This window comes from Homalodisca vitripennis, chromosome 4 (genome assembly GCF_021130785.1).
Source record: "Homalodisca vitripennis isolate AUS2020 chromosome 4, UT_GWSS_2.1, whole genome shotgun sequence".
In the NCBI taxonomy this organism is placed as follows: domain Eukaryota; kingdom Metazoa; phylum Arthropoda; class Insecta; order Hemiptera; family Cicadellidae; genus Homalodisca; species Homalodisca vitripennis.
In genome coordinates this window covers 6,598,873-6,619,893 of record NC_060210.1, presented here as the reverse complement: position 1 = coordinate 6,619,893, position 21,021 = coordinate 6,598,873, and the positions used below count along the sequence as shown (strand labels likewise).

General features: G+C 33.8%; 1 protein-coding gene across 1 annotated transcript in view; it reads right to left on the bottom strand.

Annotated features, from left to right (window-relative positions):
- Positions 1 to 21,021, bottom strand: part of LOC124358859 (putative acyl-activating enzyme 19) — a 75,756-nt gene that overhangs the window by 25,450 nt on the left and 29,285 nt on the right. The gene's annotated exons all lie outside the window — the stretch shown is intronic.

Sequence of the window (21,021 nt, the reverse complement as noted above, 5' to 3'; positions counted from 1 at the left end):
TCAGACGGGTGCCCTGGGCCCCCAATTACGAGCTCCGGCCCTGCTAAACATAGTACTTACCATTTCTTAGAATTGCAACGTTCAGCGCAACTTATAAAATTGATAAGCAAGTTTAGATATAGAGGTGATGTAAAGGGCAAGGGAAAAACTATGGAACTTGACAGAAAACCAAACAGAAAAAACTAGGTCGCAACAACGTAGCCAGGAAAAATTTTGGGGAGTCCAGACAAGGCTCCATCTTTTTCCTTAAAAGGTTCTTAACCAGTTTCTTTGTTGAGAACGATCTTTCAGCAGTACATGTCAGTAATATTGAATTATTTAAATAGTAATAATAGTGTACTAAGAAAAGTAATGGACAAAATTGAAACTTCGGGGAAGGAGGGTCCGGACCCCTTGAACCCTCTCGCTGGCTACGTTCCTGCTAGGTCAGAAATAATGCCTTCCAGAAGCATGAGAAATATTCGCATTAGAGGAATAATATATGGTATTTGTATGGAACGTGATATCGAATATAATACCTAAAAATTGTATATACAAAATTTTTATTTAACTTTAGTATTTCTTAACAACCAAACTTATTTAGGAATCCATAGAAAACGATATACAAAATACAGTAGGTATGTAGCTAAAATATGTTATACCGATATTTATGCGTTAAATTAGGTTATACTCTACCTAGGAGATGAAAAATATTTGTAAACGTATCAAGATTGGTAAACAAAAACTAACATCCAATGTTTCATCTAGATTTTTTTAACATATTTTGGTATCAAAGATTTCAAAATGAATATATCTTCACTTTTAGAGAATTTGATTGATTTTGACTAGTTTATCAGATCCGGTAAATCACACAATACAGAAGTCATAATTGTGACCGGGCTATGATAAATTTCTTTTTCAGCTATTGGGTTCTACGCCGAAAGAAGCGCTAGTCGAAGGTAGTTTTTGATCGGCTGATGATTTTACCATTAAGGACCCGCTATACTGGGCCATCTTGACTTTAGCCAGTTAAGAATAATGATAAACTTCAAAACACTTTTACGACTTTATTTTTAGGACAATAATAAAAAAGGATGCTTTATTTTAAAGTTAAATTAATGCACGTCTAACTGCTTTTTAGTTTTTCAACTTTTTTATTGGCTATTCAGAAAAAATCGCTTATGTACTTTATTGTTTGAATACTAAAAACGTATACTCTTTGCAAAAAACGTAACATCATTTGGGTAGTATTAGTTAAAAAAGAGGGCTCTCCCGTGAGTCTATAACTATAAGGTCTTATGGGAAAAAAACTCAAGGTTGTCATTTTGGAAATCTTTATTTTATCTTTAATATCGCTATATTATGTAATTTTAAGCTTGAGAACCGGTAGTAGTGGCAGCCATCTTGATTTATCCGCATAAAAACCATCTAAAACCTCATGCACTTTTAGGAACAGTTTTAGTAGTAGAGTTGTGGGAGACGTATTTGACCCGCACCTAAACGGGGTTATTTTTTAAATTTTTCAATATTTTTTGTTATTCAGAGAAATTGTGAAACTTTTTTTGTACTCCACTACTTTAAATATTACTAAAATTTGAAACTTTGATTTAAAAACCAGGATTCACAATTGGTTAAGAACTTTTTTTAAATTTACCTTAAAACAAATTAAAAAATAAATAGTAAATTTCAGGTTATAATATTTTTCACTATAAAATAAACCTTAAAAAGTTTATTCGTAAAAATCCACTGCATTGCAATGCATGGATTTAACCTGTTTTTACGTTTGGTGCTGTAACTCAGTTATTTGTTATTCAATATTTTTGAAACAAAAATTATTGAATTGTTAATAAAATATGCTAAAATAAGTTATCCTGGTAAATTTGTTGTCAAAGTAGCCGTTTCAAAGCTAATACAATTTGAAAATTTTGAACGGCCGCCATTTTGAAATGCAATGAGATATTTGTTTAATTTTTTTCACTGAAAAGGACCAACACTAGGTTAACATAACTGTTAAGTTTGAATTCTGTATCTTAAGTGGTTTTTGAGTAGTAATTTTTTTCCCAAAAAAACACATACAGACAGACAGACGCTAAACGAAGTGAAATAGGGCACCTGTTATATTGCATTATTTGTTAGTTTTGGCCTGCTGAACAATGTGGCAAAGTTTGTTCGAATGGTTGCTGGACACCCTGTATACCTGTATATCGATAAGATTTTTTAAATGATACACTCCCATAATGCTACGATCTTAAATACAAGTGTAAAGGTGCACGAAGTATAACATTGTTCTTATTTGAAAAACTCAAAATCGTTTCACAAGCCAAACACTTGAACCGATTTTTCAAGAATCGTCGTCTACCTCTACCACATAGGCGTGAAATGTCTGATATACCTGTACAGGGAGTTCACAAAACAGTGTCACAAACTTCTGTGACTGGTAGTAATCATCATTTCAAACCAAACTTTTTTAAAATTAACATATGTCGAGATATGTCTTGTACAGCCGCTAGCCACCATTTTTATTAACACAATTATTATCTCTAAAACTAGTTAAGCTAAAAAAACCATATTTGGCTCATATCTTCAAATATACAAATGGAAAAGTTATAAAAATAATATTGTTATATTCTTTAATGTTAAGAAAATGGCGTCTGTTCACAATTTTAGTCAAATAAAAAACAGTATATGTAGTTATAAAAAATGCTCAAGAAGCTAACTATTTATCCATTTTGGTCACCATTCCAACGGTACCTTTTATAATGAAATCCGTTAACGCATAAGCGAGCACGACCACTTTAAAGGTACGCTTGCACAAACCGGGAGCAGCAAACATTTTGTCTTTTCATAGGCATTAGCTGTTTTAAATAGGGTATAAAAATTTTAAAAGATACTAAACATTTTGAAATTTTTACAATTCCAGTGGCACTTTTTCCAACTAAATCCGTTAACGCATAAACGAGCACGACCACTTCTGAGGTACGCTTGCAAAAGCCGGGAGAAACAAACAACTGATACCTCTCATTATTTGGCACTCCCGGCTATTCAGTTTTATCTTGCAAATTTAAACCCATTCCGGACTTACGTCAAAGGTGTAGTGTAATAAAATTAAACCCGCCTCTAACGATTACGACCACTTTCTCGTCACACGTTAGTTTCACTGCCGCTATAAAGAATAACCGTTTAATCTTGGCAAAGGTTGTGGAGCACGATCGTAAATAAGATAAGCACTGCGGGAGGTCATTGTCCTTGAGTGTGTCAGTGCAGCCAACGTGACCGCGGCCTCTGGAGCACCATCAGCTCTGCAACTCACTGCAAGTGTTACGTGTTACAGTATCTGTCTCAAGGTGAGGTTAGATTACTCTCTCGTCACGGTCTGCGTGAGATGAATGGTCCGTTATTATGGTCGCTCAGGCTGACTAAAGAGCACTAACAAGATTGCGTTATCTAATCGTTCCTTGTATAACAAAGTATCGAATACAAAATGTTTATCAATAGAAATCAACAAAATTACAATGTACGGGAATGCCGATGGCCGAGCGGTCTAAGACGTTGGACTTTGAGTCTGAGTTAGAGATAGCGCAGGTTCGAATCCTGTCTGTGATCCTTGTACTTTTTATCGACCTTGTACTGTATAGACTCTCCCCTTTAATCTGTTTGTTAAGATTCTCGCACAGGCCAGTGGCCCACAGGGAGAATAAGCCTTAAAAGAGGATCGACTTTTCCTAGAAAAAAAAAACATCATTAGGGTATTATCCGGTTGTATGATGGACATAATATCTTTAAAATAAGACATTTTCCATAATTATACGACCACAAGTAAGACCGTATGAGAAATTCGACGTTGTTTCTACAGCGAAATCAAGGTGACAGCTGTCAAGCCTGTACAAAAAGTGATGTATTGCTTGTGGATTCCTAAGTATTGCAGGCGCTAAGTAAGGATTATTCATTCATTGGGAAACTTCAAAATTATAAAAGTTTTTTTTCAGCATTATCTTCAAACCAATAATTATGTTAACACGTTCGGACTCTTCGGTTCTTTTCTTCCGGTTGATATTAGAAACATCAGATCCAACTATTCAAAACACATTTATAATATTGTTCAACAATAAAAAATAAAAAAAAAACATCATGAAAAATGGTTTTAAAATGTTTTAAATATTAAAAGTAATAATTTGTGAAATATTATTCATCAGTACACTAAAACTGTTTAATGCATGAAAGAATACCTGAAGCTAAACATAGTATAATAATTAAACCTGCTAGTTTACTATTTTCTCCAACCGATAATTAAGCACTACTCGGCAGAAGTAATTATTTCATTCTAATTGAACGCTGTAGGCCGAAGGTTCTAACCGCCTCTAATAGAACCTGCAAAGTTGTGCTCGACCTGCATAATGAAGTGTCAGAAATCTGCTCAATCATAATTAGCTCATTAAAATGATTAAGCAGGCAGTCCTACTAGATATATATTTCCGACTTCATAACACAAAACGATATATAGTAGTTAGATGCTTGCAAAGTAATCATAGTTTGCTTTAAGTTACGACATTTTTACGAGTGCAAAGTGTGAAAGTTTAGAAGTAATCCGTCTATCTATCTGACTGGCGAAATGCAATGATTGAGTAAGAACATAAATCTGAACGAGAAAATCACTTTGCCAATTATTTATAGCGTATACAATCAGCTCCAAATAAATTTTACCAATTGTAATATAAAACGTATTTAAAATAATGAGAATCCCTAAAGAAAAAAAAAACCTAAAGAACTATCATAGCAAGAAACTGTTTTACTACCAAATCCGTATCAAGTCATTACCTCATCTCAGAGATTCGGCAGATAATCTGTAAACTCAGATTTTATCAAAAATTTATGAAAGGAAATAACGCTTTGTGCACAGATTATTGATAAAATTAAATTGATATTATTTTGTAAATACATTGAGCAAGCGTAAAAATGTTCGAAGGTTACAAATCCCAAAAGGAATGAGTATAATTGCCGTGCATGTATTTATATATCTCATTCATTTACACAAGTACCAAAACTATATTGTTGACAAAACTCAGATATTATAACAATATGTACTAATAGTCAGGTAAATTAGTCTCATTTTCAAATAATATTTTGAATGAACGAAAGAATAAACATCAATATTTCAAAATGCGTACACAGTCTTTTAAAAACTTAGTTTTTGCCACAAGAAAAACAATTAATGCTGGCATCAAATTGATATATAATAATATTATAAACATGATAGACCATATAATAACATAAAATAACACGTTTATAATGTTTAAAAACTAATTAGTATTTAAAAGCATTCCTCAAAAGGAAAGTGACTGGTAATTTCTATTGATTATTGTGAAAGAAAATGTGGCATTATTGTAAAAGTTCACCCATTATTATAAAATATTCAATCCAAAACTACATAAAAATTTCAAAATTTGTTTACCGAACAAGAAAATGTGCGATGTGCCAAATAAAGAAAGCGGAAGAGATAAATAGAGTACATAAAAAGTAGCTCTTCCAGTTTAATTATTCTCTCATAGCCCACAAAATGCCTCACGGTTACAAATTAATGTAAACAAGAATTGAACAGCGTATTATAAATTATATACAGGCATATGAAAACACGCCTAAGTGTTTATTAATACTTCCGACGCGGTTACTAGTCCTCGATCTCTCGCCATTCATTATCTCGGAGTAGAAGGCCCAATAAAGAGTAGAGGTCCCAGGCTAGAACCTTGAGGTAGGTCGGGCCGGTTTGATCACGCGATACGCTACTATAATCAACCGCCTGGAGTGGGTAGTTTCATGCAAATTTTCTCAAAATTACAGTTCTTTTTCTATCCCCAAATTTATTGTAGACATCCACTTCCTACTGATTATTGACTTTAACATATGTTACCTGACGTGGTTAGGATTAGGCATATTTTAATTGAAAATAATAACATCCTGACTGTAAATACCTTTTTTCCATAATACGCCTACTTTTAAGGTCATTCATTTCTCCAAATAATGTTAGAATTAAATTGTTTTAATTTATAAATAAGTTGTAAAGTTTGAGTTGTAAACGAAAGTATGATTTTTATGCAATTTAACATCTAACTTTGTAGAAACCACGATTGACTATTCTTTAATCAATGACATCCGATGACCGGTTGAACTCTTTTGTAACCAAAATCTTGCAATCTTATCATTCTAAGACAAGGACTAATATTATTTAATCTGTCAAAAAAACACCAACAGGTTAAATTGGTCTTAGTGAAGTGCTTTTAATTGTGTGTTTTATAGCTGTGATTTTGTATTTATCAACAGACTAAGTCATATGATTGATTAAGTTTTTGTATTTGTAAAAAGCGTAAGGCTATGAACACACGGCGTTTTTTGCTGATCGGACTTTTTACCTTCGCAGCTCAATCATAATTAATGAAACTATTGACAAAACTGGTCGTTAAATGTTTTTCACATTCGAGCGTTAAGCGGAAATATAAATCGTGTACAATTTCCAAATTTTCACACTTTAAACAAAGGTAAAAAATCCCAAATCTCTCTCTGAAATGGTGCAGTTTGTTGTAGTCCACAGTTGGCGATTCGTTTTAACAAATTCAATATGAACGAGACTATTCATTGCGTAATTTCTTGTAGGTCATTGCATATCCGTGAAACAAGGAGATATCTCTAGCATCTCGGTTATCTTTTTGGGGGATATTCACCGATGTATAGCATCTTGGGTATCTTTTTGTATGATATGCGCCGATACCCAGAATCTTGGATATCTTTTTGTATGATATGCGCCGATACCCAGAATCTTGGATATCTTTTCGTATGATATGCGCCGATACCCAGAATCTTGGTTATATTTTTGTAGAATATGCACCGATGCCCAGAATCTTGGGTATCTTTTTGTATGATATGCGCCGATACCCAGAATCTTCGTTATCTTTTTGTAGAATACGCACCGATACCCAGAATCTTGGATATCTTTTTGTATGATATGCGCCGATATGCCCAGTATATAAATAATCTTTTTGTAGGATAAGCACTGATACCCAGCATCTTGGGTATCTTTTGTACGATACGCGTCGATACTCAACATTTTCGGTATCATTTTGTGATATATGTGTCAATACCCAGTATCTTGTTTATATTTTGTAGGATATGCGCCGATAACCAGCATCTTAGGTATCTTTTAGTAGGATGTGCACCGATACCCAGAATCTTGGTTATAATTTTGTACGATATGCGTCGATAGCCAGCATCTTGGTTATCTTTTTGATGGATACTCGCCGATTTACAAGTACCAACTCAAGGTAGTGATTACCCCATGTCGTTCTCACAGTGGGTGCCATAAATTGTTAGTTCGGATAGTATATTTTGGTGGCAAATAGCGCAAATACACAATTCCAGAATACCATAATTTGAAATAAACCTCGACATAAATAGTGGGTGACTGCACTACCATGACCGACAGTCCCTTCGCCTACAAAGTTCCGCAGAGAAAGGAGAGTGTCCTGTAGGTTAACTACTAGCCGGTATAATCACATGAGAGCACATGACCTTTGGGTTGATAGTTTAATGATAGTAGTTCAGGAGCCCACACTTCCGGTCGATGCTGATGGCCGGGGTGGTCTTTAACTCAAGGATTGGTCCAATAATCGTCGATGTAATTTGTGCTAATCTTTGCTGTAACTGTGCTATAATCATTAACTTGTGAATACGGAAATGGAATTACGATACTCTTCCATTCACCCCTTTGAGGCAAAGGCTGCATTATCTATTTTATATCTCCGGTGCTATCTTTTTAATGAACGTTCTTATCTAATAATGTAATTAGTTATTTATAAATATTTATTGATTTACCTACATAATAATTAATTACTAATATTTTGGTTGTATATTGAGTCAAAAGAATATCCAAATCCATCCAGCTGATTTTATACCAAAGTAGTGGATTCCGTGCTTCCAAATCCTTGCCAAAATATTTCAACAGCAAACCAAATATTTAATATGCCAAAAATTAATTAATCTAGGAGAAAATGATTCATAAGTAAAATAATTGGCTTATAAGATCAACAATTGTGTCTTTGATGGTTTGGAATTCCTCCTTCTGGAACTTTCCGTTGACACGAGCTACCTTTTCCTCATTTCCCCTCCTAATTGCTGGATAGCGGAAATAGGTGCTTCAAGAGTTTCGAGGATTACAAATGGAAAACATGTTATAAAGACAATCCAATATTCTAAATAATAATTTGTATATTTGTGTGTGTATTTGTAATAATAGTAAATATGGATTTGTACAGTTGTATTGGATTACTCTATATATAAAAATATCTTTATACATTTCCAGAATTAGTAAAAAATGGATATTTGTGGTATTATCTGTTGAAGACAATGTATAGTTTCAGTACGGCTCTCTGTAATTATCAGTAAACTATTCATTGACTTCAATCTAAAATGTTCATTTTTGTATAGCTGAATCTACTTAAATATGTGTGTACTCAATAATGTAGTACAATACAAAGCTCATAGGCATAAATAAGATGAAAATGAATTGAACTGGTGAAATGAAAAAAAAATAATACACTAAGTACGTAGAATAAAAACAAAGTTTTTATGCACAGATCAGTCCATTGATCAAAAATGCGTTTGTCTCTCGAGACCGTGGTACGCGCTCTTCGTAACGCCAGGGACATGAAATGTGCTTGAACTGCTAGCGTTCTACCTGATATGTAAAAGTATTTGTGAAACAGAAAATAACTTCTTTAATATTTTAAGGCTTCACGCAACATATGGATTTTATGGTAATTATACTCATTATTGAATTTGCGGAGAAATTTGGAATTTTTACCCATTTTGACCACCAGATTCTAAAACGTAATAAATACGTTTTACTCAGAGATTCATTAAAAAATCATAATATATTTGCGCTGTGGATAATTTTGCAATAAGCCACTTTACTGAACGGTTGTAATTAGTTCATCAAGACCGATAGTTTTACGTGGATTTTACAACCACATTACAGCTAAAGGAAACCATCCGTAAGCGAGAAACGACTTTTGGAACGCCATTTGCCATTCGTGTAAAACTTACAACCAAACACTGCAATGGTACAAACATTTTAATTAATTCTAATTCGATTATTGACCATGCAATGAAGCATGGCCTAAAACTCAATGAGAGCTTCATATCCTAATGCGTTTACCGAATTAAAAAACAAGATAAACAATAACTCATTCAGAAATAACTCATTATAGAGTACTTACAAACTTAAGTTTCCTGATGGTTCAAAACTATCTTAAATTATGTCTATGTATTAAATTATTATGTATAATCTAAAATATTAAATTTCAAGGTTAACCTCCATGTACGAGTACAAATACTCTTTGTAATTCCAAATTAAATTACTTAGCATGTGATATTTTCACGTTTGTCATTGGTTCTATACATATTTATAAGGATATACGTTTTTTATATTGTAAAAAAGTGAATCTGGAGAGTTTAGGCGTTATAAAAAATGTTTTTTATTTATTCAGGATATATTTCTTGACAAGGTTAGATAAAATCGCTGCGGCTCAATGATCATTAAGGAAGTAGGTGATCTAAACAATTTATCAGACATTGCATAAAAAACTAAAACAAGGTTTTAATACTCCTAATTTACAGAATCTTGATTGATATAATCTTATAAGGTTTCAATAGCGTAGTTTTTACAAATCTAACAACATAAAAACAAACGAACAAGATTACTAATATAATTCACAGCATGCTTATTGCACAACCAAGATTTGCCACACTTTGTTTGATAAGACCCGAACCAGTTTATAAGCCATTTCAAAAATCCGTACAAAATAGTACTTACACTCACGAAACTGTAGCTAGTTCTGTTCAGTAAAAAGTTTCAATATGGCTGTCTTATCTGTTTATCGTAATATTTTATGTTGGCTGTTTAATAATATAATAATAGCCAAAATACTAACCAAAAACTGTAAGACACTTGAAAAAGATTGAGTTGTATAAGAAACTAGTATCATAGCATTTACAAAAGGTTTGGAAAACGAATAGGCATACTGTATACTATTATTTGAAGTAGCATAGAGGGAAACGAAGTCTTATTCCAGAATCCCCTAGTTATATACAAAAACCTTGGTTATTTTACATCATGGTAAAATTTTAAACGACATCAGTGTTAACATTTTGCTGTCTCCAGTGTGCAAATAACTAGTATTAAACATAAATATCTAATGGAACTTTTAAAGCAACTTTTGCTCTTATGCGGATTTTTAATTTCTAAGGTTTCATGATGGAGACTGTACAAAGGTATTATAAAATACTCGAAGCAACAATATGCGTTGCAATGATCGATACCACGATTCAGGAGCGTAATTAAGGGAGGGTGGTGAACCCCCTCCCCAAAGCCCTAGAAATAAAACAAATGAATAACAGCAATCCTTTTTGTACAATGCTTTATTTGAATTAGGCTTATCTAATCTATTTAAATTTAGATTTTCCATGCTTATTCCATAATCCATGCTGTGCTGTGCAATCAGATTATTCTCCATCCCCCAAGAGCTTAGTTATTTATAACTAACGCCACCAGAACTATCACTATTGTTTGTAAAGTGTCATGAACTAGTTTGTAATCCAAATAACAAGTCGAGACAGTTTCACCTTTTATTTACAAAAGAAAATAAATTCTCGATATTATCATATTTCCCGAAATGATGAAGCAACCTTGCACTGCAACTGAATTTGTAGAAGTATTCAACTCACTGGGTTCATTATGAGTGTACTTTGTTTTTATGAGTGAAATCTAAAAGTTTTTGTCGGACTCTATAATGCTCGGAACGTGAGAACGAACGACGTGCAAGAGTTTACACGTCACGTATAAGGGCAAGGAGGGCATACATCAACCTGTTAATGACACAGTTTGTAGCCGAGCGGTTTGTTTTTAGTGGATTAATTACTTGACTGATACATAAGGAATGCGACATAAATGTTGTATGTGCTTGGGAAGGATTGTACTCGTATTGGCATGTTAACGTGCTAATGTGTTTGTACCACCTCCACAATGAAGGTCATCAATCTTGAACTACATATCAGGATGAAGGTTCAATGTTCTAATTACTATTTGTAATAGAACTAGAAATCGGACATGCGAATGTTTACAGATTCCCACCAAATTGGACCTAAAGACCACTTTAAATTCACCAGCATTTCTTCAAGTGGCTTTGAGGGTCGAACAAAAGTCTAAACTGCAATATAGGTACAACTCGAATAAGTTTAAAAACATTACCGAGATAAGAATAGTGGTATATAATAGTAGAATTCGGGAATCATAACATTGGAAATTGTTTTTGAGTGTTTGAGACGATCAGTACTAAAATAAATTGATCATTTCATAAATAAAGTGGAGGAAAAAAATGGTGAAATTAATGTCGAGTCTGAGAATAAAAATGTGATGTCGTTCAAGCAATAAACACCCTCGGAGGGTTCCTTCACCTACAACTGTTAAAAAAGTAAACTGTATTCTTTTATGGCATGTGACTGTCCAAATTAATTGTTTGTGAATTGTTAGTACAAATTATATCGCACGTAAAGTTTATTCCATTGTCTTTGATGAGTTCGTTAACTAACTGTAGTGAATCCGTAGTGGAATTTGGAGAGGTTTTTATTCACAGACATTGAGGACTTACTTTTGGTCAACTTTTACCTGATTCTTTAGAAGACAAGCTAGGTTCTTTAAGAAGGTCTCTTTAAGGTTTAATGCAAAGGGAATATAAATTGCAGTGCTCAAATTTACTACAACAATTGTACAATCATAGAGGTTTCGAAGTAATAACAGTTGTATTTCAATCGATTTTTGACCAATATTTACTAAGAATCAATCAAAATAACAAAGGGGAGAGGGTTGTAGTTAAAAGTTGACTTCAATGTTACTACACGATAAATATTTAATATTATAGAAATGTACTATAAATTGCTTTTGCAAAATAATTTGTTTTTTTTCAAAGATATGATGAGTGTCTTTAATATTCAATTTTTAGTTATTGAGAAATTACTGAAATCTCTAATTCTCTAGTATAAATGCCGCGACAGTTTCCATACACATGTTATCGGCCTTAGATATGTGTACATGAAATGGCGACATTCATTAATGTGAAATTATTGCGAAATAAATATGAACTTATCACAAAGCAATACTACAAATTTATTGAAGTCATCAGAATGGAATTGTAAGAAACTTAAATTTCATTTTTAACAGAAAACGGAAGACACATAAAAACTAAAACTATATATTTGAATCCAAGTTGTATAAGCTACAATATAAAAAGCAGTCCATTCCTTTCACCACAGCCAATCTTACATTTTTGGAAAATATAGTTGTAAACATATGGTCTAAAATGGTATTTCCACGAAAAAATATATGTAGAAGGTTTGATGAACCTAGAATTTTTATAAGTTTTAGAAGGAGTGGTATAAACAATGTTACAACGTTTAACTTAAATATTTTTTTGATAAAGCTCTTAAATTGTAAATAGTTCTAATTTTCATTATTTCCTTTCGAATATTATGCATTTGTGGAGCTGATGAAAGTTAATTGGTGATGTTGTGTTATGTACAATGCATAAATACATAAACATTAATAATTGAATATTCAAGCATGAGCTCTTAGTCACGCGCTAATGCTTGCCAAGAGGAACAATGATGTGGTTTCCGCTTCCAAAACAGTTGCTACACTTATAAATTATGTGTACATTTGGCTTCTATGTTAAATATAATCTGTGGGCATGCCCTTGAGTACTTATCCTAGCAGAGCACGTTTCTTTAGTAACTGCCCCGGCGATTCCCAACTCTCACTCGACACAGAGAAACTCAAATATTTACATAAGACAACTTTATATCAAACACCTCCTACTTTTATTTTACAAATATTACAGAAACCTCTTTTATCCAGCTTCACAGTCACATAATACCCGCTATTCCAATAGTACTGGGAATTCGATCCCTCGGAGTGAATAAATCTATATCAACTACTAATTGTTACTGCATCTCCCAAATTTTATATCGAAATATTTCTTCACGTATAAACAATGCTAATATTTTTTCTGTGCCTTCAATTTTTATTATTTTTAACGCATAAATAACATAATTTTTTATTTAACTGTATCTGAGGCCGAGTCACTGATAGCGACCAACCAATGGATGGTTTTGACCGTTACCTCTCCACCCCCCTTCTACACACTCCGTCACATTAACTCAAAACATATTCATTGGCTGCATGTAGTTTGGGGTTGTGGCTTTTATCGATTAAACCAAACAATAATAGTTCAAACTCTTCCTTTGGAATAATTGTTGCAATTATTGTTTTTACTTGAGCAAATCGGGTCTACGCACAGACCACTGTGTCTATGTAGACCTTAGAGCTAACTTCCTCAGGCAGATAAGATATGAATTTATTATAAGAAACCTGTTTAGTTACTTTTATTTGTTCTGTTTAGATTAATAATAATTATTACGTGTATCTTTTCCGTTTCTGTGTATATTGTAAAATCTTTATGGAAATAAACTAATTCATTCATCCATTCAATTAAATCGACTTCTCCATACCTACTCATTAGTAGCTAACTAAGTGATTAGTAGCTGACTACAGTTATTTCAGCCCGATTACACACAAGATATTCGTTTATAATGTCTTTTCCTCGAGCAACAAGTAATAAGCGTTGCCAACTAAAAAACCAGTCATAACAGATTGTGGAGCAGACAGACTATCGTTACTTGTGGAAAGAGTTGACGAAAGGTTGGTGTCAAGGACGATGTGCTGTAACCGTCTGTCAACTTAATTACGTAGTCGATATAAAAAACTTTGCGCGTACCACATTGCTGTTACGGAGAAAATATACAGCCATTTATCCACACCATCAATGATATAACACGTATCTTCTTCAAGTAACGTCTTAGGTGAAGGCTAACTAGTAGAAATGATGATGTATGTTGTGTGAGGAAGAAGAGTTGGTATGTGCATTTACGACAAAGATAAGTGACGATATAACATGATGCATGTGTTATTAGACCTGTACCGGTAAGAGCATAGGAGTTTTAGTCTATTATAGTATAAAGTTAAATAACATTGACTTGTACCTAAGAATACAAATTTTTAATAACGCTTACGCTATAATTAACTTGGAAAAAGAGACCATTTTCAACTTTTATAAGTGAGGAACATCCTTTACACACTTTTATATTAAGTGTAATGACCGGTGGGGGGGGGGGGGGTGAGAATATTTTGATAGTGAAAACTTTAACGATTGCGATCAATGATAATTGCGGAAACTTAGGCGTAAAATAGCTCTAAAGCCCAGACAGGCTGTATTGATGAAGGCTTCCAATTTCATAGCGATAAGCATTTATTAAATACTAAATAAACACGCGAGAAGGAAATCCAGAAGAAAAGTGAAGCACTTCAATCTTTTAAAACTTGAATTAGTATTGACCCTTTACTACGATTATTGTTAGTTAGTCATATTAATCTCAACTTTGAAGTAAAATAAAAACAATTTTTCATATATAAGCATGCTATACTTCTTTTCAAGGTACTATCACATTTGTGCAATGGTTTATAAAAATATTATCAAACATCATTCTAAGACACTGACAAACACTGACAACTACAGCAATGATGAAATCTTTTCTTGAGTTAATGGCTTGTACATTTTGTACAAGATGTGCCTCTCACACTATGATGTCGCATTCGAAAATCAGACAAAACCTATATAAAACCTAAAACTATAACTGGACTTCAATAATAGGCAGACTTCATTTTGTATAGTAGGCATTTCATCCTGATTAGCGAAATAAAAAAGTAGTGATTTGCTCGCTCATGAAAGGTACATACGTTCTTACAAACGGATTGTATTAATGTTACTTACTCATAATTACTATTATTATTTATTTAAACGTATAATAAAACAGAATAATCAAGTACAAGAGAGAAAGTAATGCTCCTTATTGATTACGAAATTATATATTTCAAATGGGAAAACGATGCCACTACACTAGAAGACATGTTACTTTTTAAAAATATAAGTATCTATCCAAAAAACAAGGTATCAATCCCGCCAGATTCTACAACACTTTCAAGTTCGTCCAGAAAAGGACTTAGTTTTTCCTTTATTAATTTATTCCTTCTTAATTCGTCTACAAAGCATGTGACCTATCCTAGAAGACTGGCAATCGCATCGTTCTTCCGGCATTTAGAAATAATATTGTTGTTGAGTGAAAGTCAGCATCAATGCCCAAAGAAAACGCCATCAGTGTGCACCACTTGTTTTGTCATATTTGCATTCTTTTGATTATAAAACTTTTCTTGATTTTAAGGGTAGAGATAATTTGCCCATCACATTTTTGTTGAATATATGGGTAATGCCAGTCGTATTTGCACAAGTTTACTTCCTGAACAACTAGAGCGTCTCCAACTTAGGAGAACGTATAGCCTCTCGACATCACCGCCAAATGGCTCAAAGGCACAATCCAGAATAGATCAATCCAGTATTGATCAATTCCAATAAAAGTATTCAACATCCAAGGTTCTGGCTGAGAAGCGTCATGAATAGTCATGGAGATATTGTCGAATTCTTCCACCAGTTTGAACTTCCATTACGAATGCCTCTGTAGGAATGAGAGAAAATTGAAACTCCAACTTTAAGATGAAGTTTGATGAGCTATACATTTGTAGTACTGAGTGATAATGAAGCGTTACATATAATCTTTTACTCTTCGCTTATAAATTGAAAATAGTCCTATAAGGATCTTTGCGCTGCTTCCGGAGTGACAGGATATTCTGGATGGGTAAGGTTAGGCGGTAGGGGCGCCTCCTATCGAGATCCACGAGGAAGAATTTACGGTACTAATCTCAGTCATGTCCCCCCTGGAAGAAAGGGAGGCCAGCTCTGAACTAGCCTCTCCAGTCAAAGCAGGCAGGGGGTAGCACGCCCTTGTTGAAGCTTCTGATACTTAGAGAACGAACCCCACCAACTCCAAATTCATCAATTTCCCGCAGTAGAGTAAACCTTATCGAATTACCTTTGCATCCCAGAATCTTAAAAAATAACGGTTAGTGATGTGCTCCTCCTGGACATCCTTAAGGTTGCCCAGATTTAAGTGACACATCGGTTTTTCCTGTGCCCAGTGGAAGAACAGGAAGGTAAAACCAGCCAAAAGTGGACCAGCTGGGTGAACGTACGTATCCTTTAGTGTCTGAACTGGGATCCTGATTACCAAAGATCCCAGAGAAGATGAAGGTGACCTCCAGGTGACGTCTAGCCTCGAACTGTCACGTCGACGTGGCGAATGGCGGTGAGCGTGACCATGCTACAAAGGCTGCTGGAAGGGAAGTGTTTCACAATGGATGCTCAACAATACCGTGACCCTAGACCGGCAGTACTCTGGAAGTACAGTTGATGTAGTCGTGTTTGAGATCAAGGTAGTTGATTAAAAATTTGTTACGGATTTTAACCGTGAAGGAGAACATGCTGATGGACTATACTGACTTAGTGGATTGTCATGTAAAGATAGATCAGTAACGTCATAATTTAAAAATTAATCTGAAGCAATTCGAGTACGAAATTACAGATGACATGTAATCCCTTCCTTACTTAGCAAACTAATGTTATGTTGATGCCTTAATATACCTAACTTGGATTATTTACATAGAATTGAGTAATTTTGTCTTAATGAAGTCAGACATTTTTTATACTTCGAAATTGTGTTGAAACAATAAGACTACAAAATACAATCTTGGATAATACAGTGGGACTTACAGCGCTTTGGCTTGCTGACTTTGTCATGTCTCTAGTCAAGGTAGACTTATATGTCATGAATGTAATGTAATTAAAGCAATGTATTTACCAAAAAAAGTAATTAAACTAATTAATTTAATAAAACACCTTTTAAAACATTGTGTAGTTTTGAAATGGACTACATGCATCCAAAGAGTTTAATTTTAAGTACGCTAATAATGTGTAAAAGTGTTTTATAGGTTTAGAAATACTTACAAAGTAAAAAAAAAATTAGGACTTTTGATTCGTACAATTGAACAAGAACGTACAATTGATTCATACAAGATGTGTAAACAAAAAAGCGAAGTGATACGATCGATTTAAAGCTACACAGGACCGATTTTAACAAATTAAATCCGCAAATTCGGTAGTTTTAAAGTCACACTTTCATATCAAAACAATAAGGACTCCTATAAGTTTGATCCAGCGAAATGGTTTATGAAGGATATTGGTTTTACTAGTGTTGGAAATGCGTATACCACAAAAGGCGTCACTGCAGTGAAGGTAGGCAAATTATTGTTTTGTTACATGTAGATCTTAATCTTCTGTTAAATATTTTTGGCATTTAGTACATCCGTCAATAAAAAAATGACTTGTAACAAGCCGTCCGAGTCAATTGCAAGACCGGATTCAACCTTGAGCACGTAAATTAATGTCCACAAAAAGTGATAATTTGTTACTTACATGAGCAGTGCTCGGACTTCCGTAATATTTTACAAGAACGGAAGCAGAAGTCTGGGTGGGCGAAAACCGTGTTATAATATTAGGTAATTGGGGGGTATTGGTTGGGCAAGCTCATGAATTATTTATTACCCTCCGGATGACTTTAGATTATAGGCTAGAATAGATTTGTAAATAAGACATCAATCGGTTGGGAAACCAGTAGGTTCGGTTTCGAAATTTTATAGCTTTCTTCTGTTAACAAACCCCGCAAGTTGTAAACGTGTCATGAACCTTGACTGCATTCAAGACTGATTGTGTTTAAACATTGACATTAGTTTAGTTGACATTTATACTGCATTACTGTGTTTGTCTCATTCCTAATCAAACGTGAAATCTTCTGGAAGTGTTCAAAGTGAACACGTTTTTGTATACTTTTCTTCACAAATAGCTTAATCGAAAACCTCAACTTTTATTATAATGGAGGTAAATGCAAGATGTTCAGATTACATAGCGTAAATCTGTTGAAATACGGATGCAATACTAGGCGCAAGGATAACCTAAGAAATCAATCTCACAGAACTTCTGCTTTCAAACAACTTTCAAAACAAGGAATAATATTTTTAAGAGATCTTATAGTGTTGAGAGCCTTTTATTATGTTCATGAGTTTATGTCAGACTGCTGGTTCAACAAACTATATTATAGTGATCTTTAACTATATTGCTGAAAAACTTGATATGGGTTGAGTACATGGCAGTTGTGTATCTAAACCTGTGGAGAGAGAGTGTAGGTGCGAATAGTAATATTATAGTACGAATAATACTATATTATTGATCGTCCTAATCTTCATCCGATTATTGACATTTTGAAACTCGTCAAAATTCAATAAAGAACATTTGAATTTTAAAACAGATTTCTGCAATAGGTTATTAGAACAATTCACATTTCTAGAACAAATAGTACCGTACAGTATAAAATAAAAAAAAAACATCCGTGGAGTCACCATCTGTTAGTTTATTCTATGTGTTAAATATAAATATAAAATCTAGCATCAACCAGCCCTGACCGTCCTATCTAGCCGACTGCCATATTTGAAAAATTGGTTTGTCCAAAACTTTGTTATGGGCCATTAAACCAACTCACTATCAAGTCCAGATTTGAAATTTAAAAAATGCAGACTTCCAGAAATTATAGTATTTAGTGACTAACTTGATTTTGTGTTCACAAAATAGTAAATGAATATTGGGAAATATTCTTATAATACGAATATGTAATGTACCAAGCATATTAACAAAAATTTACAGATCTTGTGAAGTATAAGCAGAATTTATCTTCAAGCACGACATTTAACATTAAGCATATTATCACAGTAATGCTGGAGGTTTCCTAGAATTAGCACTTTCTTTATAATTGGATTGGTGTGGTATAGCTTAGTGAACGGTAAAATCTTACAGCCTATCACTACTTTTCATGTGCACATATCAACACTGTATATTATATATCAGGTAAAAAGGTAAAGTTTACGAAATTTAAGTCTGCGGTGGGTATAATTTATAAAATCACATGACGAAATATTTTCGTTTAAACAAGCATATAATAATATTATTTAATGCGTGAAACAATCACAGTACTGCAAGGCATGCGTCAACGCAACTGTATAAAATGCATAACTACATCAGATAAATAATGTTTATCAAGATAAATACATGCAATACAATGCAATTCTTGTATGTATCAAAACCGAGGGTTTTGTGGTTGTTGTTAATTTCAAAAATTTTCATCCCAGCGGCCCATCATAAACTCATCAATTGAGTTAAATGTCTTTGACATAAGAAAATGTTTTAGTCAAGTTTTAAATTCTGTTGTTGCATTGCGTTGTTTGATGCCCTCAGGAAGTCTACTGATTAGTACGACTCCAACTTGTGATGGCAAGTGTTCGAAAGCGGCCGTTCTGTGTTATTCGACTCGAAAGTTATCCCTGCCTCCTAGTCTCGTATTGGTGGACATCCCTACCCCGTACCAACTCGCAGTTAAGTCGGCAGTACAGGGCCACCTCGAGAATATAGAGACAGGGAAGGGTCAGCAATCCCAGCTCCCTAAAGGCATCTTTGCACAACTCTGTGGGGTTGTAATTAAAAAAAATTCTGACGGCTTACTTTTGAGATCTCAATACTCTTTAAAATTTGTATTTGGAACACCTTCCCCATAATCTCAAGCCGTATGTCAAATGTGGATGTATCAGAACGAAATAGGCCATTTTTAATAATCCAACGAAAAAATGTTTTCAAGATTTTGCAGGACATACTGTAAATTCCGAAGCAATCTTACAACGAACGTTTTCAAAGTGATCGTACCATGTCAACCCCGATCAAGGTACATTCCAAGGAATTTAATGGATTGTGCTTCTTCCAGAAGCACCAACACCGCGGGTCAAAGTTCTTGTTCTTGTTAACGAAGGGAAAAAATTACGATACTTGATTTTGAACTGTTTGCTTTCAAATTGATTCTGGAAAAATATGTGGTTAATAAGTTAAACATATTGTGCTATTTATAAGGTTTCAGCATAAATATATTTTTAATAAAACAATTTTTTAGTTAAAATATGTTATTTATTGATGCCTTGAATCCTGAAACAGGTGATGAGCTTATATGTTACATGGTTTATGTAAACTTATCTTATATTTTATGTATGACTATAAATTTTTTACAAAACAGTTCAGTAACGAAATAAATATATAATGAATAAATCGACATTTTCGTTTCTAAAAACCTTCTATTGATGAAAGTTTTTGTCGAATAAGACACATTTCCTTTTTATGAAACGTTTATGAAAAGGATCTTTTGGCCGAATGTTCAGGCACCCAAGAGTCACGCTGCTATTCGCAGGTGTTTATCGTTAACATACACGTCAAAGTCTCATGTACACGTGATGCCACGTGTTCAAATTTGGCTAATAATGTGCTTGTAATTGCTAGCGTATTCAAGTATTCAACCTGTGTCTTAATTAGCCTAAAGATACTCCAAATGGAGTGACGCTCAAAGTTTTTAATAAGGTGGCTAGTTTTACTGCAAAAATATGCAAAATTACTGCAAATTCGTCAGATATTCCACCTCAGTTAACACAATTATTTGGCAGCCAATCGCTCCTAAATAGCACAAACCGCAATAATTGATCCATGACGCTTGCAGCTGATTGCAAGAACAAGGAAAACATATGTTTTACACTGTCTTTTGTTACTAAACACACTATAAGTGAATCACAGATATATTAGGTACGTACAGGAAGTGGTATTGAGTAATTTGACTTCGGGCTTTTGACGAATTTCACAGTAATAGCCGAGTATTTGGCACCGAGGCCACAACTTTCCTTCGCCTACGTTAACGGGGCGTTGTGTCATAATGATATCTCGGCCGATACACTCATTTCTCTTGAGAAATAATATTTCCACTCCAAAACATTAGCTTTTACCTTCATTACACAGTTCCTTGCTATAAAGTGCGAACAGAGAAGAAACGAATAAATGACAGGAACGTGTAAAAGATTCG